Source organism: Pygoscelis adeliae, unplaced genomic scaffold (genome assembly GCF_000699105.1).
Source record: "Pygoscelis adeliae isolate BGI_AS28 unplaced genomic scaffold, ASM69910v1 Scaffold4, whole genome shotgun sequence".
Classification (NCBI taxonomy): Eukaryota; Metazoa; Chordata; class Aves; order Sphenisciformes; family Spheniscidae; genus Pygoscelis; species Pygoscelis adeliae.
The window spans coordinates 11,989,653-12,011,449 of record NW_008824986.1 but is presented as its reverse complement, the minus strand read 5'-3'; positions in this window follow the sequence as shown (position 1 = coordinate 12,011,449).

Below are 21,797 nucleotides of genomic sequence, written 5' to 3'. Positions count from 1 at the left end.
AAGCATGCTCATGAATCAGGCACCTATGCTTGCAATCAATCCATGTGGGTGGGCCTTGCAGCTGGAAAACACTTAGCTGACGTCTCTAGGTCTCTGTGTGGGTGTAAAGGTCCATACACACTCACATATGGATACAACTGCAGAACAGGGACTAACCTTTTAGCCCTGTTTAGTCATTCACATCCTAGTTGGAAAATGCCAAAGAAGGTTAAATATCATTGACCTCAGTGTTTGTGAAGAGTTTCTGCCAAATACAAGACAAATCTATAAATAATAAACATGACTCTACTCATATTCTTAGTCATTTCATTAGCAGAACCAAGTAGTAACTATGACTTGGAACTATTTTCTTATTTTGAACATATTTTATTTACCAAGTATTTGGTTTGTCACTTCTTTTAATTACACATTTTAGTAAGGAATACTGGGGAAGCCGGAAAGGTCAAAACAAGGATCTTGGAGGATAAACTGTTGTCCTTAAAAGCAATTCCAACTGGAAGAAAATATGATGATTGAGAGATCAGTGGTGTTAGGGTAAGCACACGATAAGTCTCAAGCTGTTTGAAGTAATGTTTCCTTTGATCTGCCAGGCCTTTCCATACATAAGGAAATCCAGTGGGGTGCTAAAGGCTTTGTTAATCTTCCCAATGATATGCTGAGGATGCTTAAGGTTGAGGTTAAAGAGGCCTTTCAATGCAGCTTGACTTGTGAACTTTTGAAATACAGAACTGACCTTCCTCTCAAAGATATTCGCAAAGCATCTGTTTAGATTAGCAGAAGTGTGGGCAACTGTATATATGAGCTTGGGCCAGAAAAGTCATGTTAAAAAGAGAACCTTTAGATTAGCTCTGCTGTTAGCAGACCTGTCCAGGGCAGTGATATTGTAGGGTTCCCACAGGGCTTTATGAACAAAGTGTATTAAGAACAAGGATGGTTTAACAGCCTTGAGGAAAATAGGAAATCAAAGAGCTGAGCTGGTCAAAGTCTTTGACAAGTACTATCAGACAGGTTGGTGGGCATAGCACAAATGTTCTTGGGAAGACTCAAGCTCCTCATTCTAACATCTAATTTTTATGTCAACCTTTAACATTACCATGGCACTCACTTGAAATCACAGCCAAAGTCAGGCATGACAGCAGAATCAACATTTGACTAAAGAGCCTGAAAGTAAACTTGGGAGGCATTAGTCATGAATCATGTTCATCATTAGTTCAAGAATCCTCCAGGAAAAAAAAAAGAGAGAGAGACATGTAATCCATATTGGCACCACTGGGGTCTGAGGCAATTGATTTTGCCCGGTGTTCAGTGCTCTGCTCCTGAACGTGCCCTAAGGCCTGAACAGAGCAAACAGAGCATGTCTATATCCTTCAATCTGTTTCATGTTCAGAAACTAAGACATCTACCAATCTTGTACTGTAAGGTGACTAGTTAGTTAGATGTGTTCAGACTGTGCCCAATACATACAAACACCGCACTTTGTTTGGCAGTCATGGCAACCTTCCAAAAAGAAGAGGTCATCATTTGCATTGCCACACAGGCATGGCTTTTCAGCTAGCAGCCCACAGAGAATATGTAGCTTCCAAAGGATAACTAAGGGGCCTATAAAGTGTCACAGACTCTCCCACAAACAAGTAAATACTGTTATCACACAAGTACAGATGAGACCTGGGTCAACAGTTGCCTGGGATGTGCAACTGTGGGATGCTTTCATGCCAGGATGGTATCAGAGGTGGCCAGAGTACTGACAGAGAGAGCACACAACGAGGTAGGGTCAGGGCATGGGTTGCAATGGGGATGAGACACTGCTGGTGGCCACTAAAACCAAAGAGGCAAAATGATCCAGGCGGTTTGTAGGAACCACTCAGACATTTGGACTGCGGGCTGGAGAGCAGCATCATACAGAATTAGGGCTGGGGTCAGTTCCCCTGCAGCTGGCTGAAGCCAGAAAAAAGTCTCTTCTTCACACAAGCTGGCTGGGGCAGCTCGCTCCCAACTTTTCTCCAAGCAGGCTTTCTTATTCAACCGATTAAAAAGCCCAGTATGGGGCTTGTGGCTCAAATACTTGGTCAAGAAATAGAAAAGCACCTTCCTCTGTTGGCAGCACCTGCAACCTACCTGCTAGCCTATGCTGTATGGGACAGCCAACCTCCCTCTGAGGAAGATTAATATCCTTAAACACAGGCTAAAGCATAATTTTCAAATAGCCCAAGGACTATTTAGTTGTTCCATGCAAAGTGAAATACCTTTAACATGAGAAACTCCCCACTTAAGAAAACTATACATTTTAGCGGTTAGGGTTAGAGCACATCTGTGGGAGGTAAGGGTTGAGTCACCTCAACCAAAGGAAAAAAATATTCCTGGGGTTTTACATTACAGGTAAGTACTTTAATCAGTGGTCAATGGGCAATGACTTAAATAAAAGTTTTGAAGCACTGCTTTGGAATTTAGGTGTCCTGGATTTGTGATTGTTATTATTTTTTTTGGTTTTGTCTTATTTAGGGACTTGAGTCATTACATTCCTGAGGAAAGTGCCAGTGTTTTCACCTGAAAGGACAGTGTGACTTTCAACTGCTTTCAACTGGCCTATGTTTATATCTGATTGCACATGAAAGGAAGTGTTTTTTCTTCTGTAAAAATGGATAAGTTTTGAGCAAATCTGCCTGGGACTGACAGGCAGGGAATCCTATAAAGCCCAATATGGCTTAAGGCTGAGATAGGTACCAGCCTTCTCAATGATGTTAAGGCTCAGTTTCTGTGCAGAAGCAGGGATGCAGGTGCTTTGAAAACTTCACTGACAGAAACCAAATACCTAGAAAAATTAGACAACTGAAAATCTTACTTGGCTTTTGGGGGTCCAGACTTTGGATATGTAAATTCACCAAAGTGAATTTGGTAAATGCGCCTATGTGAAATTTGACAAATCCAGATTCAGAGTTTATTCCACCAACATTTTCGGTATGTGCTATTTAAAATATGTACTTGAGAGTTTTAGCAAAAATAGAAAAAATTATTCATCCTTCTTGTTCACTGCCGAGGGAAGCCCTTCCTAATGAGCAAGCCTTTTTCTATAGTCAGTAAAGTGACACGTCTTAAAACCGTGGTGTGAGCTGGTGAAGGGTAAATATCCTTCCCATTTTAGGTGTCAGAGCTGGTGGCTTTACCTTTTGCAGGTATAGTCTACTGGATAAAACAGAGGAGAGGAAGTTCAGTGAGAGCCCCCAAATCATCAAAAAAGATGTGAAAGACCAGTTTTTATTCAGGGCACACACTTCTTGCCTCACGTTGAGCAGGTTTCTAAGGGCTAGCTCCATGTAAACAGTCACAGAGGCTAAATAGGGCAGCTAAGTCAAAAGGTGAGATCATGGAAACCACTAATCATTTATTGCCTCACCTCAGAGGCCTCTCAACTACATGTGGCTGTCACTTTCTGGCTTTAAAGTTTCCCCTGGTTTTGAGCCCTTCTGCAAACCCAGAATTGCCTCATCCCTGACCCTGCCAAGCAGCCTGGCACGTCATCTACTCCACTGAGTCCCCAAAGGCACACGCTCCCCATCTCATCCCATGAGGCCTCTAGTAGGGAAACGTTCCCAGATTATGTCTAGCACACACTGATACATTAGTCTGCTTATAAAAAAGCGTGGTGGCTGCCACTGTCTTTCAAAAATTAATCAGAAAAAAAAGTCCGATTGTTATTTAAAAAAAAAATAGAACATTAGAGCTCTTCTGCTTATGGTAGATGAGACAGACCATACCTCCTGGTTCTAAGTCATGACCAACAGCCACACTGGAGATTGGTCTGGGTTTCGTTTCCTCCCAGCCACCCTGCTGAAGCTGTACGAGTGTCAGACAGTGCTCATCTTTCTGTGTGTTTGAAGGGAGAGGAAAGCAGAGACCTGGATATACATAATCATGACGTTATGAGTAGATAGAAGTAGTGATTTGAGTTCTTTAATGCCTAACACTAAATGTCTAACATCAAGGAGACTTAGGTGCATAAATACCTTGGAGGATCATAAGCCATCAGAGTGAACCTGTACCCACAGACACAAGTTGGTTGGTAGGTCAGAAAATCCCTATTAACTTCTGAGCCCCAGACAGCCAGTGCTTCTCTTTGTGTAACTGAGAATGCTCCAAGAAGCTCTTTTCCAAGCTCTAGCATTTCACATCACTGCTAAATGCTATTGCAAGATCTTTAACGGTGCTCAGTATCTAGCAGCTCACTTTGTCTTGGGAGTGAAGTATCTATAAAAAACAGATCCCCAGCATTTCAGTTCATCTATTTTTTGTTCACTGAATTGTCAACATGTTGAAAAATGAAACAAGACCTGCTACAGGTAAATTTTATATTTGTAAAATGTTAAAATGAAAGCTTATTAACACTTGAACTTCCTGGTCATTATTCTCTGAGGCACCTTTTGTGGACCACATAATTTCAAAATAAGAAATGCCACCTATTTCTTATTTACTTAAAACAAAAGTAATTCTGAGAAGTATATCTTTCTGCTGTGTATGTCAAAAACTAAGCCATGAATATGGTCATAATTGAGGGTCCACAGGCAGACTATAACATTACCCTGCAAATTCTCTCAACTCTAGATTGCTGTTTTCCTCACAACAGTTTCTGGTACCAAGTGTCCGATAGTCAATGTCATTGCTTTTGCTGGCTCCCACTTCCTCTGATGAGCATGTGGAGGTCCATACAGTCCATACGCCTGTTTCTCAGAGACAGCAGTTCACCACCACCCAGAAATATTTGGAAATGTTTATTTGTGTGGATGTGTATGAACACGGAGATAAGTGTGTGGGTGCATGTTTTTATATTTGCAGGAGTAAACTTTCTGGATGGAAGCTGATAAGGGTTGGATGAAAGTAAGCACTGAAATGATTGTTAAAATAATAAAAAGTCCTTTTTGTGTCCTCACAAAACAGTGCCTCACTGACATTGCTAAATGTCAATGTTAAAACATGTAACTAGGGCATGGATACATAGAGAATTATACTGGATACCCTAACTACTGGATAAAACAAAGAACGTAAATTGGGCCAAATCTTGATGCTATTTGCATGAAGAAAACATTTAGTTGAACTTAAAGAGGTGCAGGTTTCATCCAGAGAGAAAACAACAAAGAAAGAAGCAGAGCTGGAACAACACAGAGGTTATGTGCATTATCATAATGTAACGTGTAGGGCATAACAACCTTGGCCTATGCATGCAGAAAATTGAACAAGGCAGAAAAATTCAGAGAGTTTTATACTTATGAGGTTATGAGGTTGTGTGGTCAGATGGGAGGACGGAGTGCCAGGAGGCTGCCGGCATCTAACACCAGATGAGGATCTGAATCACCCTGGGCCAGTCACGAGCTCTTTGTGTTTCATGGAAACCAAAATGAGCCAGGCAGAACCTCGCTGGAAACCAACACTACGACTGAGAAATGTTTTCCAAGTCAGGTCATGAACATAAAGATTCCTCTGGAAAGTACCTAACAGCGCATTTACTATGAAGACACACTTTCAAAAACCTCCAAAGAAAGGGAGTTTCTGCAAAAGTAGCCCAATGATGCTGTGAGCAGTTTGAGGACAGCCCCCCGAAAACTCTCTATCCCCAGTAATCTTAAGCTTCCAAATTCCCCTGAGACTGACCCCTTATTGATGCTCAAAATAAAGTGGCTATTTTCTGAGCTTCTCTGTATTTTATTAAGCCCTGAACTGCAGTGGAGGCCAGAAGAGGAAAGAAAATCCTGTGGGTGAACATTTAGTTCTATGGAAGTCAATGGCAAAGAAAATCCTGTGGGTGAACATTTAGTTCTATGGAAGTCAATGGCCAATCTTGGATCAAGTTCTGTGGGGCAAGATTTCTTCCTGTACTTTTATATATATAAAAATACATTGCATGGGTGAAATTAGAAATTACTTCACTGAGTTCTGGTAATAATAATAGCAATCTGATGTAAGTCTGAGAAGAATCACATTTGAATGATTCGTAGCTTTAAGCAATATCAATCTTCTGCATTAACAGTTGACCTCTGATCATATGCTGTTGCTTGACTTTTTGTGTATTTATGGTAGTTGCATCAGCTGTTTTTAAGTGCTGTGTGTTTTTATGCTCATAAATAGTATAGACTTACAGTTTATTTACACTGGGAAGTTTTGGGGACTATGTAAATCTAAGCTGTATAATGTGGAACAACAGTTGTGCAACCATTGTGTTGAGTACACACTTAATTTGTGCTTAAGCTTCTTGCATCTGAAATCCTCTGCCTATGCATTTAGGGATTTTTCTTGCTATACAGTATACATCATCTGCCAAATCTGCTTGAATTCTGGGTCTTTGGGGTCACATCTCTATACTCCATCCATCTGTTTTTTTGCAAGTCAGTGCTGTTTTGTAGCACTGGGTCAGTAGGGTGGAGAAAACGTTTGAGCACTGGGAGCTAAACAGCTGTTGCACAAAAGACAGTGCTGCAGAGTCAGGATGGTAAGCAGCAGCGGATGCCAAAGGTAATACTTCTTGTAGGAAGGCCACCACTGGAACACAGATGGAGAGACCTCTTCCTGAGGCCAAAGGATGCACTTCCCAAGGACAAAAAGGAGTCGGCGTTATGCGTAGGGTTGATGCAGTAAACATGACAAACAAAGGGGCTGTAGCTAAAAAGGAAAATGGCACTTCCCAAAGGAGCAGATAGAAAAAGAAGTAAATGTGAAAAAGCTCTTGAAATGATGAAAGACAGTAATGGAAAGTGATGGAAAAGGGGAGGTCATATGCACATGGCAGTTGACAGGTGAAAGCTGATTTCCTTTTGGGTTTCTGTTTAGTAACAGATGTGGCAGGAAGTTCCAGTAGAATAAAAAAATCACAGAAACCACACCAGGGGAGTTGAGAGGTGTGGGCAGGACGGTGTCTGTCACAGAAACAAAGGCAATATTTGTATGCTTTGAAAGGGCGACCGTTGACATACATGACAAGAAATGTAAAACAGTTCTTTGATTTGAGCCACAGGCAGCTTGACAGGTTTCAAAGCATACAAGACTGGATCAGACCCTTTTTGATATAAGGGGTCTCCTAAGTGAAAACAAATCTAGTTTGTGGCATTTTAGCCAAGGCATGCTCCAGGCAAAGGGGAGCCAAGGGGGTCCTTCCATCCCAGCCGGCGGCTGTAGAGGCAGGTCAGGACTTCTCCAGTCCCAGCTGAATCAACTGGCTGCACGCTAGTATTGCATGAGGATGGCTTACAGCAGCAAGGGCAATACTGACTATCACCACCCAAAAATTGAGAATAAACCAACTAAAACACAACCCACTTTGAAATAGGGGGAGATGAAGGGAGATTAAGAGGAGCATGGTCAGCCTCCGGGCCCCTTTCTTCACCCAAAACCCCTTTCCCTGAAAGCAGGATGACCAAAGGCAAGTACAAAATTGAATGGGAGTGCTGGTGGCTGAAAGCCAGCTGTATGGCCTAATTCTTGGGCTACACCATGATCAGTCTTGTACACTGCAGTGCTGCTTTAAAGGTCAGTAGTAAAAACAGTAGAAGTGTTAGCAGTGTCTAGCATTAAGGGAAACAGCAAGCTGGTTTTAATTGCCTAGGGTGACATACAGTTATATTTAAACATTGTAAGGGTCTCTGGCTGGTGTTTCTCACCACTGTCACATGTCTACAGTCTCCAGCTTCAGGGCTACAATCATCTAGTTTATATTTCTTCTTGTCAGACATAAGCCTGAGTGTGTGTCCTAGTGTCATATGCCAGAGAGGGACAGGCGTAAGTACAGAGATGGAAATTTCCCAAACACGTTGGTTATAAGGTCAAATAAGTGGAGAGAAGCTTGATCCAGTTAATAATTAATAGCAGATTTTTAAAGTAGGAAAACTCATCTAGTTTCTTATAATTCATTGTTACAAAATGTGATTGTGTTCTGCTGAATGTATGAGGGAAATCCTCAAAGCTCTGCTTTTTTTTTGGTGCCAGATGACCCAATTTTGTTATCCTTAGCAATAATTTGTGATATAATGAAGAATTTGGTATGATTTATACAAAACAGTTTATGTCTTCATTGTAAATAAACACTGTTCAATTTGTGCCATTAAGTCTTGAAAGTTGAACCAAAAAATACGTGTTTTAAGATGCAGTTTAAAAGCTAGTGAAGATCAAAAATGATAAATAGCATGACAATCTTTCTGGAAAGGATGTAAGTCTTCATGCTTCCAGGACATAAGATAACCTCTAATTAATGGGGGCTAGTAAGAATTTTTTCCTGTCAGCAAGTTACTTCCTAATTGCCTTCTGTAAGGCTTCCTGTACTTTTCTCTGAAGCAGCTGGTATGCTTCTGCAGGAACAGTGTGATAAAATCAATAAAGCCCTGATCCAGTCCTGTATCTCTGTGAATGTCTTTTTTATGCGAACTTTTCACCCACCCAAGACCCAGGTTCATCTTGCTTTCTTTGTAAGATTAAAACTGCTAAATCCCAAGGCAGAAGAAATTACTTGCTTTCTTTAGTGATGTCTTCACTTGTGACAGGAAAAACAAACCCCAAATCCTTCAACTCCTGCGTTGGCACGTAGGAAGGAAGGTAAAATCACTTTTTCGGTGACTTTGTCTTGAGAAGCAGTTACTTGCCTTGTTAATACAGACACACAACACATGTGTATAGTATCCTTCTAGTAGGGTGAACTGAATAGCTTATGTCTTGTGACGGTGTCTGGGTAAAAGAAATCTAACCCCAACCATCATCTGAGCTTTGTAGCTGTGTTTAGTAAGCCTTCCCTTTGCCCTCGCCCTCAACTCTGTTGCTTATAATTTTCCCCTAATATTTCCACTTGTCTTCATCAAACCTACTTTTGGACTAAAATCTCATTTTTGCTATCTAATAGGTAGGCCTCCAAAATAACCTAGTGATGGCAGTCACAGAGTTCAAAGATAAATGGAGAAAATTGCCCTCTGGAAGTGCCTTTGCCCTGTTATCTGTTATACAAAGAAGCTAAGGGATTGGAATAGGCTTAGATTGACTTAGCTTAACTTTAAGCTAATTGAAAGTTGGTGCAATGAATCACATTTTATGTATCTAATGTCTCATTGGAAAGGAGATTTTTTGATCTCTAGCTGATAGTGTAGTCTAAGAAAATAACATACATCCACTTTTTAAAATATAGAAAGTAGGCTGGGAAAGGGAACAGTCTAATGAGTTTCTAATGAGTGATAAAACCGTGGATATACGCACCTTGTTTTGGAAGATGGTCCCTCATGTAGTTCAGGGTCTGAGCCAAATAAAGGAAAACTTCACCGGACATGAATGAGCTTTTGTTGGTCCTTTAGGCAATCCAACAGTGGGACACTTTACTGAGGTATATTTGCAATACCCTCCCTCCCCTCCTCCTTCCTTCAGTGTCAAAGCATGAATTATATTGTCTTTTTTTTTCTTGTTTGGACATGCACCAGGAAAAATGAATCTATTCATGCTTCAGATCCCTATGACTTCTAGAGTTTGCACTGATCGACAGTTACTAGCTGTGAACAAAGCCTTCAAACCTTATTCTAACCATTACAGCACTAATTATAGTTTCCTTAAGTAAAATGCTCCTAAACTATAATTACCCATAAGATTATATGTTAGCAGTTACACAAGACATTGTATTACAAGATTGTAACAGGCGGCTGAGCTCACCCTACTGTCCCAGTCAATCCAATCTGTTGAGAAGAAAAAAAGCAGTTAACACTGGAAAACTAACTATGTATTTCCCACAACCTCAGTATCTGCAGAAAACTCATTTCAAATTCAGTACGTACTGTTCAGTTTACGGTGTTGCTCTCAGTTCTCAGCTGATGTAAACAGATGTTGATCTGCTGAATATTGATTTCCATCAGTTCTGGTTTTGGCTCACAATACAGAGTTCTCATCCCTTTGTATTTAATGTGAGGTGCACTGTTAACTACCACCGAAAAGGAAAACAACTCTAATGCATTTTAATTTTTTTTTTAAAGAAAACACAAGGAATTTTGGAGGGTAGTTCTAGTAAAAAAGATCCTATTGCCTATGCCCTTGTGAATGTTCACTGTTCCATTTGTATGCATGAAATATGCATAGTTCAGGGCTGTACCACATCTTGCCAGAAATAAACTTGGAAAGAAGATGATGTCTCAGCTTTGTGGTGTGCACCGCTGTATTAATTTCCTGTGTCTGGTAGTCAACAATGCTAACACTTAACGGGAGAAAGTGATCCCTGGTGTAACTCCAGTGACCCCTGTGGAATTACCCCATGACAACTCTCATTTACTGAGTAGCAAGAGATAAATTAAACAGGACTGGAAATTTGGAACAAGTTCAGACTTTAGAATATATGGAGGATTGGGGCTAGAGCAGACATTTTCTTATCATTCTCTGTAAATCCACACTCCCTTCCTGTACACGATCAGGTAGTTTCTTACAATACAAAATACATGAGCAGCATAAAACCTCTTATTCCTACTTATATGAATATGATTTTATGTGACACAAGCCATTGCTCTTTGAATTGAATTTTGTTATTTGCCTCTAGAATCTGGTGGTTTGGCTGCATGACGTTGACTTCCAGATAAAACAATTTACTCCCCAATTACTTTAACAGGCAACATTTCAAGCAATTAAAAGAATTAATAATGTATTTTCATAATGTTAAAAAATACATCTGTGAAGAGCTTTAAAAAAATGCAGCATAAGATTCTAAAATTCACTTTGCTTCTCCTTAGATATTAGCTGGGAAAATTATCAGAAACTTCCATTAAATGTTTTAAGCTCCCCCACCTACATATATAAATCAGCTACCAGAATTGCAAATGCATTTAAATTGAAGACTACCTGCTTTCTTCCACAAAACAGTATTGTGGGATTTTTTTCTGTTAAATAATCCACTTTTGCTCCACTGCTTGGGTGAAAAAAATATATACCTATTCCATGCATATTCCTGTTGGATTCCGCGTGCCTGATGCCGCTGCAGTAGCACAAGAGGATTTGTGTTTTTAGCGTGCCTTCACTCAGCTCTGCAGAGCACATCCCCTCGTTCCTTTGGGTAGAATTCAGAACTAAAATTGCATATGCTGAGGGGTTGCTTGGAATTAAAACACACTTTGCATACGCATAGAACAGGGGTGGAAAAGGGCATGGTTATGCAGAAGTAGAAGCAATAACATGGGAATGAGGCACACTAAAGCACCGAAGCTGTAAGCTAATTACTAAGGATCAGTAATTAGTGTACACTATACAATTCTGGTGTAAGATGTGCTTCAATTTAAGAGCAAATTAAAAAGTTTGAGGAGAGTGCCTTAAAATTACTAAAGCATTTCATGATTATGAGGAGGACTTCAATTTAGGAGACAATTACTGGTATTCTCACATTCCTGCATATTGAGAACCTGAAGGCATTACAATTTTCTGTCTACCTATGCCCCTATTGTGTTTTTTAGTAAGACCAAGTTCTGGATTCCAAACATCAATGTTTGCTCTTGTTTTACAAAGTCTTTTTATCTGCTTGTGGCTTAAAGAGTTCTTGTTACTTCCTTATTTTCATGGATTATATAAGAGGAATTAAAAAGAGCTGTGATGAACTCAGGCCTAGGATCTCACAGACATTGCCGTGACCTCGCTCGCACCCATTTAAAGCAAATATTTGCATTCTGTGGGATTCTGAAAAAGTGTACATTTTACTTCTAACTACACAGGAGGTGCAATGTTGAAACCAGTTTTACACAGGTGCAACTCCTTCAGTTCTGATGGAGTTTCTATAGATTCATTGTCAGAGGAAGTGAATAAATTCACTGCAGCTTGAAAACATAGCTACAAAAGGAACTCACAGAGAGCAAGCCTTCTCTCCTTGTTGAAAGTGAAGCATAGAAATGAATTTAAAATGTATTTTTATATATATACATACACACATATGAAACAAAGACAGAAAGAAAGAGAGGATCCTTTGTTGTGTAGTCAAAATTCCCTTTACAACCATGACAGCTATTAATTAGTATCAATCCTGCAATTACAATAGCCATCACTTTTGCTCTCACATTACAATTGAACTGAGGCTACTATGGAGCTGTAAGCCTGGGCTTCTCTTGTTAGACCTAAAGCTCACTACCTGGAGCTGTGAAGAGTCACATCACTTGCAGACTGAGTGAGGAAGGGGCATGGCAAGAGCTGAAATCTATGACCACAGGGTTAGTTCTTGGGGAAGCTTTACACATAAGCAGTGGGACAGTATCATAGTGAGCCCGGAACCAGATTTTCAAAAGGCATCAAACGATCTCTAAATACTTTGGAAAATCTAGTCACTTGAGTGCATAAAATCTCTCAGAAATCAGTGAGGTGTATTCATTCACATCACTGTTTCATGGGAATCCCTCTTCTCCAGAGATTTTCACAAACATTTAAAAGATTAATATGCAAATATGAAAAAATGAGAACAAACTCAGCATTGAACGGGACTAAGAGAAAAGGAAATAGCTGATATAAGTAGGTTTTAAAAGATGATTCAGACCAACATAAATCTCAATGAAAGGACAAAAATAATTACAGGTAATTAATGCCAAACTATCTAAAGCTAAGGAATTTAGTTAGCCTTTAGCACAGTACATAATACACCCCATTCTTCCTTCTGTAGATAACATAGTGCGTCCACTAATTTAGGTCATGGCGTTTCTTTTACACTTGTAATTATTTTTAATGCTGACATTTCTTTTGCCATTAGGGAAACAGTGCTGATAGCATAACTAAGCAAATCTCTCTAAAACATAGAGGCATTTCTATTTCGTTATTCCTGGAGCTAAAATGGCATGAGTCAAAACCAAATGACATCAATCATTCTACCACTGGATAGATCAGTATAAAGTTAGCAAGATGCAAACAGGGCTAGATTCCCTATTTTTTCTAGCTCTGTCTGCGACTCAGTAGCGTTCCTGAGCTATGGGTTTATTTATGATGGTGTCAAAAGCCTAGCTCTTAAGTGGCCATTTCTTATATCAGTGTTACGGCGAAAGTGAAGCTCTGATTTCAAAGATTTAATTCTTTATGAAGATCTGTTTCATACCCATATCTTCCAGAATAGTTTAAAAGACATTTCTTTTTTTCTTTCTTTCCAGTGATTCCATTGAACATGCTAATACAAGTGTTGGAAAGATAAATAAAATATTTTGCCATTGACAAGAACTCCAGGACCACCATCTGGATGCACTGGATTGAGAGTATGGATTTTGTTAAATGATGCATTTTGGCAGTTCAGAAAGAAAAGCACTGTTTCTTGGGTCAGATCCTACTCCATATATTTCTGTTTCTTTGGATTACAGGAGGTGAAAGTTGATGTCCATAGGTAGGCTTCCCCCTCACCATTTAGGGGGTTTCGTAAGAGTTATTTTACAGGAAAAAAGTGATGGAAGTATGAATTATGTCTTAAATTTCTGTATCAGATAACCTGCATTTATGCAGGTGGGAAGCACGAAATTGTCAGAATTTTAAACCACAGCTGGAAAACGGTCGTACCCCACTGTGTGAGTGCAAAATCTGGGACGTGTTCGTTATGTAAATAAATACTACAGGAGATCTTTCATAACTACGGCTGGTGCTTTCTTATAATTTTCTTTGTCCCATTCTGTGGTACTTCTCTTCTTTTACTTCTATTAAAGCAGAATCCTTAATGTAACACATCTTAATTCAGCTACCTGTATCCAGACATATATCCTTAGTTATCCATTTAGTGAAGTTATGTATTTTTAGTGAAGGCAGATCTGATCTAGAGAAATGATACTAGGAAAACATCTTCTCTGTCTTACCATGAAAAAAACAACCCAACAATAGCATGTCAGCCCTTGGAGTTGTTCAACCACAGTGGAGCAAAATGAGCCCCATTAGTGATGAAGGGTAGATCCCATTTGATTGTGAATTAACCCTAAAGAGAAGTTTGACTGGGAAGGGGACAAAGAAGTCAGTCTGAAGTTTTTGAGGAGTGCTGGTTGTGGAAGTATTTGCTTCTATATTCCTCAAAATGAATGGCCAAGCTTCCGCTCCCTGCAGCGGTGAGGTTAGGTGTCACGAGAATATCCCCTTGTCCAAATGACAGGTGGCACAGACAATGAATTGTCTAAAACCAAGAAATGAGGATATAGTTTTCCCACTTAAAAACATGCATGGTGCTCAGGTTTAGTTTGTACAGCTGGAAGGTCTCATGGCAGTCAGGCAAGTCCCAGCCTGCTTGGCATTTGCAGGTGTGCTCTACTGCTCCCCTTTATCGCGTGGCCCCTTCTCCAGCCCCCGGCGTGAAATGGAGTCAGAGCTTCACTGAAGTATGAGGGACCTCTGAACACGACTTTGCATTGGGCGATAGCTAGTCTGGAAGAGCCTGTGCCCTCCACAATTGCTTCTTGCCATGGGATGCAGCTGAAGGTTTGCTGCCTGCTGGAGACTGCAGCCCCAGGGCTTCTGCTGCTGGTGGGCAGCAGGTGGGACCGGGCAGATGCCTATTCCCAGCCCTGCTGACCAGCATCTCGTGCAGCCCTCCTCCTTGCTAACATCCAAGGTGCAGAGGCGTTCAAGCAGCCTCCTTTCCCCCACTTATGCTCAGGACTGTGAACTGAAAGGCCTGGGGGTGCTGCTCAGGGAGAAAATCTGTGTCCTGTCCCCTGCCTGCAGCAAGCGCAGCTGGGTGTGGAGCCCCCCATTCTCACCTGGCATGACCGATTCCCTCTGACTGCTTTACCTCTGAACCGCGATACCATCAGGGTTCCTGAGCAGCAAACAAACCAGATCTGCAAATCTCTGGGCTGCCGACCAAGAGTGGGTGATTTTGATATTTACTCCGCAGGCTGAGCAGGAGATAAAAGGCAAGCGATCGCTGCGTTTGCACAGCTCTGGGGAAGTAATTTCTATTCTGGCCTAGAGGAGGCTTTTGAAAAGCTCCGAAGGGAGCCAGGAGCATGATTGCCATCGTTCAGCACCAGAATTAACCCTGGTAGGGTGCAACTGAAAGGCCACCCTAAACCGTGCTATTCATTGTACCGGGACATGGCAGAAAAAGCCTGCTGCCTTTGGGCTCTTCATCCAATTCCCAGCTCTACAGTGTGGCCAGTATTCGCCGTGCTGCTGGGAGTGATGGTGGATGCTTGTTCCCAGTTCCCAGCGAAGGAATATGGTATGAGAACGTCCTAATAAGTCATTCTTTCAGACCAGAAGCTATATAATTAAGCATATCCATTAAGCTGGCAACTAAATATTAAGTAATGAACTCCATCTCTCTGAAGACCAGTACTTCACATGGTAAAATTAATGGGACTGTGAAACCAGCCGTTGCCTGACAGGAGCAGCCATTTTACGGATGTGCGTCGGCCAATTAGGAAAGAAGTTACAGATCTTTTCCCTCAACCTGTGGAAGTCAATAGAGAAATTTGTATTATGACCAAATAAAAATCAATGCCTACTTTTGAAATTTAGTCTTCACATTAGGAAATGGAAGTTAGATAAAGAAGTTTCTCTTGCTTTGCTACGAATATGATTTTTTAAAGCCTGCCTGCATCAGAATTTAAGCACAAGATCAGCAAAAAACAAAACCTCAAAACATGCAAATAAATCAATCATTCCTGTGTTATATATCTCAGTAAATATGATCCAAAAATAATTTTGGGTGCAATTTTCAAACTTTAGTATTGCATAAACTAAATACCCTGCAGCACAATTGGACTGACTTGAATTACAAAGTAAAATAAATACACACTGGGATGTGTTTCTTGTTGCTGTTATTTTACTTTTCTTTTTACCTTTAAAAAGTTGCATTATAGCTCATAATACTTGATAAGTGAAAAGTAGAAATGTCATTTAAAAGAGTGAAGTAATTTAATTTTGTGCTGTAGATTTCTAACATATGTCTATGGAAATGTTCTCGCCTATCCCAGTTACTTTCCCCCTCTCAGATATTTAAGCAAGGATAGGACATGCCTGAGAGATGCATGTGAAAGCTTTTTTTAAAAAAGAATTTAACCTCTGACTTCTACAAGCAGAGACTTGATTTCTAGATATGAGTTCTTTGCCTGCTTTTCAGTAAATTTTACTTTACAGTCATCTGGAAAACTGTACCCAAGTCTTTATTGTGCATGACACTTGGAGTTCTTTTTTATTGACTTAAGCTGCTTCTTGCCAAAGTTAAAATGTTGGAAGCAAGGCCGCTGGCATGTGAAGAAATGTATAAAGAATAAAATTACTTCGGGTGGAAATAAAAGAAATGAAACAAAATAAACTTTTCCCTTTTTATGGTCATGTTTACTTCACAGACAGTAATAACAGAACCAAATCAAGCTTGCAGTCATGGGAAGATGCAGGTATTTTTGTGCATCCAACACTTTTATTAGCTATAGGAGTCTTGTGATTCAGCCACATATTCCTGGACGTGGACAGGAGAAAGACCTCTTCTCTACCTTTAATTCCTCACAGTTGTTTCCTTTCCCTTCGTGATCTTCCGCCTTAATTTTCATTTTTTATTTTCCCCTTTGCCTCTTTTCTGAATTTGTGTTGGCTATCTGAAGGTATGAATTATTTGAGGACTTGAATTATTGTAGGATTACTTTTGTGTACCAGTACTTTTAAAGGGCTATTTCAATTTATATATATGAAAATACAAGTTCATACCCCCTCAGTTCTATCTAAGCAGGAAAACACGAAACAACTTTTCAGGAGATTTGTTTTTACCAGCTGTCATTCTTTCCTCATGTAGACGAATGAGGTGAATTTCAGGAGGCAGGTTAGTCATCCCCCCCTCCAATTTTTATGCTTCATTTGTCTGAACTGTGGGTTTCGGCACGGGCGAGAGCAATGCAGAGACTTCCCTACTGATCATGCACCCACTCTTTATTACCTGGAGCACTGAAGCTTTAGCTCTCCGCTCAACCTGATCTGGTCCCCAGTTTGTAATGCTTTACATCTTCTGTCAGTGGGAAGAAGTGCACAGCAGATGAGCTGATGAGGTGCTTTGCAGTAAATATGCCTTCCTTAGATGGGGACAAACCCCACGGGCAGATGAAGGTTGCACTCTGCCTCTCGGCTCCATCTGTGCGACATGCGTCATGGACGTAAAAGAGAAATATTTTAGTGATTAGCTTTTCTGCTGAAAGCAAGGTGTTTTTTCACTAGGATTTTGACCCCCGTTATAGAGGAACATGAGTGTGCAAGCTTAACCCTTTGTTCTCAAATTAACTCCCAAATAAAACTTCCTCACCATTTAAAGCTTCCCTGCACTTTCTACTGCTCCCATGCATACATGCCTTCAGGAGACTCAGGCCTTGCGAGGGAGGAAGGAAGGAGGCCAGCTGAGATGAGGGAGATCTGATGACTTCCCAGCAACGCCAACAATCTCAGCCTGTGTTTGCTGAATTTTTCTTAGTATGGCCCAAGGTCTGCAAATGCACCAAACCGCAAACCCACAGTTCAGTTTGCAAAGGCCAGAGCCCAAGATTTAATATTTACAGTCACAGAAACAAATATTTTACACATTTCTGCTATGCCTTTACTTGGCTTAGGAAAAAAAAAAAACACCACCAGCTTTCAAGGCAAAATTCAGTCAAATCCATCAAGTCTCACCTATGTTCATATTGAAATCAAATCAGACTATGAGTTTCATATTATTCTGAAGCAAAATCAAAAGAATCTTTACTTCACTCATTATGAGGCATGAATTCACCCAAAGTCCCGGTGTTACAGTGTGTAAACCAGTTTACATTACACTCCTATGTCCATGCTAGCAATAACTCAGCTAGCTGGTTTAAAGCTCACATGGAGAACTTAGTCCAGTTTACACTGTCATGGTATGTGCTGCTTTAGAATCACACAGATAAAAAGGTTGGGTTAGTTCTCAGAGCTCTGTAGGGTAACCCATCCGTGTAAGTCCATCTTCATGGTTTTCACCACCTTAGAATATACTCAGTCTGGTAAAAGTGAAAAGAAACAACGTAAGCAGAAATACACAGGGTTTTTTGTTTTCAAATTATTACCATATGTGTCTTCAGAGTGTTTCCTATCTATAGAAATACCTGTATATTACTCAAGGTGAAGCTGCATGTCCCTATGGTTAGGATATTTTTGGTATACAGGTTGGTAGAAAAGGAGTTCCCTCAAGTACCTCTGCACTAAACTATCCAGTCTAGCCACATCCTGCCAGAATGAATTTTAAGAGGGTAAGATAAAGATAATTTCTGAGACTGACCACCTCTCTCCTGGGAAAGTCTCACCCACTGTTCAGAATGGCATTTTCTTTGGGCCAGCAATTCCAGAGCAATTCCCACTCCCTTCATACACACACTGCTTAGGGGGAGCAGGAAAAACAGAAACAGTTGCTGTGAAGCTTGAAAGCAACCTGAAGGCACTCATAAATTTTAAATGTTATGCCCTTCCCAGGCTGTGCAAGGAAAGATGCTAGTCAACCTGTCAAATAGTTCTGCACAGCAAGGCAGGGCCCATTCATCTGAGCAAACAGCAGGTACAGAAACCTGAATGTGGAGTTTATAAAACCTGTGGCTCAGCGGTGGCCACAGAACACTGAGAACAGGGTCAGAAGTGGACACAGGAACATCTGATAGCAGAACAAAGCACCTTACACTGAACAATCAGACTGCTTGGTTAATAGCTTCTGAAGTGAAATACCTGTGATCAGCAGATAAAAATACAATTGCATTTCCTGAATAAAAAATAAGAGGTTTAGGAGGAGTCATATTCTTTAGCTGAGTAATGCTGGGTACTTTATCTGAGTACTTACTATTAACATGGAGCTGCTTCTTGCTTGTTGAGAATCAGACCCAGCAATCTGGAAGTGCTATTGAAGCAGAACTGCTTGGGAATTAAGAGAGGTCATCAGGGCATTGCATGCCCTGATCTCTCTGCAGGACCTTTTATGGACACTGCTGATGCACTGAGACTCGCTGACCATTCCCTCAGGTCAGGGATGAAGATGACAGCATGCTATCTGAGATAAACACCGGGGAGAAAGTCTGCCCAAATGCATACAAAGTTTTCTTGTCCTTTTGTAGCCGTTGAGGGTAAGAACGAATGTCATATCTTTTATGAGGAAATATTAGCATATGTCATTTCAGCTTTCTATGCTGCATGGGGTAAGAAAAATAATAGGGCAGTGAGATAGGACAAAAACCCACTGAGAAAAGAAGAAATCCAATGGGATGAAATCTAATGGGACTTCTGCCTAACAGAAGTCTTTTCAATGCTCTTGTGTGGGATTTCATGCTTCAGCAATGTGGTACTGTCTGCACTGGCTTCTGCTATGCTATATTATGTAGTGATTGTGAGTGTTCATCCAGGAGTAAACCCTTGACTAGCGTAGTCTAAAAAGTAATACAAAAGTTTATTTGATAATAATCACTGCAAGGTCTAAACCTAAAGGGTTTATAGACAACAGAAATCAACTCCTCTGTCAGTTATTTTGAATTGGTGAAACTAAAAATAACACCTCACAAAAAGCTACTCTGTTTTTCCTTTTTTTCCAAAATGAAAACATTCAGTTTAAAACTAATTTGTTTTGACTGAGCAATACAAAGGCAAAACATGAAAACAAAATAGTCTGCATTTGGCACTCATTTTTCTAGCCGAAACTCCTGTAAATATTGCCCGAGCTTATGTCCTCATTATTCCTGGATTTGGGAGGCAAGCTCAAAGAGGTTTGTCTTCTCGATCTCTGAGCAAGCTCCCACAGCAGTGATGGCTGGTGGAAAAACAAACTGGATGTACTGTACACAGACACCCAGCCAACAGTACCTGAAAAATGAAAATAATATTTTAAAGGAGAAATACATGTAATCCATGTGCACAGTACTAATTCGTTCTGTAAGCACCACCATTAGAGATTAGATGGTAGAATGTGTGTAGGAGAGAGAGAAGGAAAATAGCGTTTCCTGTTAAGTACATAGTTTGCAATATACTGAAGAATAATGTCCACCACCACCACCAGTCTTACTCAGTCAGAAGCTTTTGGAGTAAGAAAACTCCTTTAGTGAGTCATGAAGTTCATGGTGCATCTGATGCTATTTTTGACTGCTGGTACTGTGCCAGCCTCCTGATAGGTTTAGATTCAATTAGGCCTCTGTGGATCATACTGACCTTCCACACAGCAGGACAAGAGGACCTAGGTGATGGTTCCAAGGGGAGCTGAAGCAAATAGAAAGGTCTTCATGCTAAACTGAGTGGAGTTATGGGGTATTGGGTCATTTGCTCTTCAGAACACGAATATTATGTCCTTGCTTCCTAAGCATTTACTGGCTCACTCTGCAAAAGCTTGAGACAAAGAAAGTGGGGCAGAGGAAATGAGGTCTGATGCCTTTTGTGTAAGCATTATGGACCTGAGTGAAAGCCTCCTAAAGACAGTGAGAGGAGATACCTCTGTGGATTTTGGAGCATGCTCTATGTGTCTGTACCTTGTTTATGTTGCTGAAGCCTGCTGTTCTGCTGGATCACCATGGAGATATATAGGTTTTCTCTGCAAACTGCTTTTGTTTTATGGGCAGCAGTTAAATGGTGCCAGGTCACCACAGGCATGTCTATACAAACCTCACATCCCACACCAGGATCTTTCCTGTGAGTATGCAAAATCCTCCTGCTGCTGGTAAGCACCATGGAAAAAAAAAACAAACCCAACAAAAAACAATTTGCACCTTCCTCATTGGTGCATTCTGATTTTTCTCTTTACCCAAATTACTCCTTCTCCTTCTTTCTTCCCTTCCCTTCCCTTCCCTTCCCTTCCCTTCCCTTCCCTTCCCTTCCAACTTGCTTTTTCTTTCTTTATTTTTCTCTCCTCCCTCCCTTACTCCCTCCTTCCTTCCCTTCCTCTCTGCTTCTTTTTCTTTCCTCCCTATAGATCAGATTTGATTCCCTGAGACTTTAAGGAGTGGAGACTGGTTAATGCCACCTTGCTGCAGTAAGATCAGAGCAGTAATATCACTATTGAAGTACAGTGAAGAGCTTCACCCTGCAAGGTCCATAGTGCCATAAGATATGATTAGCATTAATAGGATTAAGGAAGATCTGTGTCTTTCAAGATTGGAATTCATGCCCTTAAAATTGTAGCCTTAGGATTTTGATAGAAAAATGAAAGACTGGAAGTATAATGACTTATGTGAAGATTCTTTTGTTCAAGTCAGTGACATCTAATAGCCCAAGGAAAAATGAAAACTACATTATAATGAGAAATCATTTATCATATAAGACAGGGGGAAAGAGGAAATAAACTTTCTTTAAGTAAAAGAATCATGGAAATAAAAAAAAACCCTAAATCAAAAGTATGTGATTTCCTGGAAGAAAAACAAACTGTGTTTGTTTGTTTGTTTGCTTGGATGTTATGATTTTTAAAACTAGGGCTAATTGTATCATTTCACATTTTAACATGGATTAGTTCTCCGTGTCTCAAGTAAATGGTTGGAATCCTGCACAGTTAATTCCTGTAACACAACTGAAATGGATGGGTGCATTCTTACAGAGACGTAGTTCTGCGTAGGGTTTTTTTGCTAAAGGAGTAGTAAAAAGTAAACTGAATATGCAATGAATAAATGAAAGTGAAGAAAGGTCTTTTGTTCTTTTGACTAATCTTTACATTAATCTTCTCACATTTTTGAAGAAGAGCCAAAGAATATACAGTTTATAGAAATCTCAAGAACTGCTTCAGGTGAGATGACAGATACAGCAACAACTTCCTACCCCGAGTTCCCCCTCTGCTTGACAGCCAAACCAAGCAATGCAACATGTGAAACAAAACAAAACAAAGCAACAGATGTATTCACAGCTGCACTTTGTATTCAAGAAGA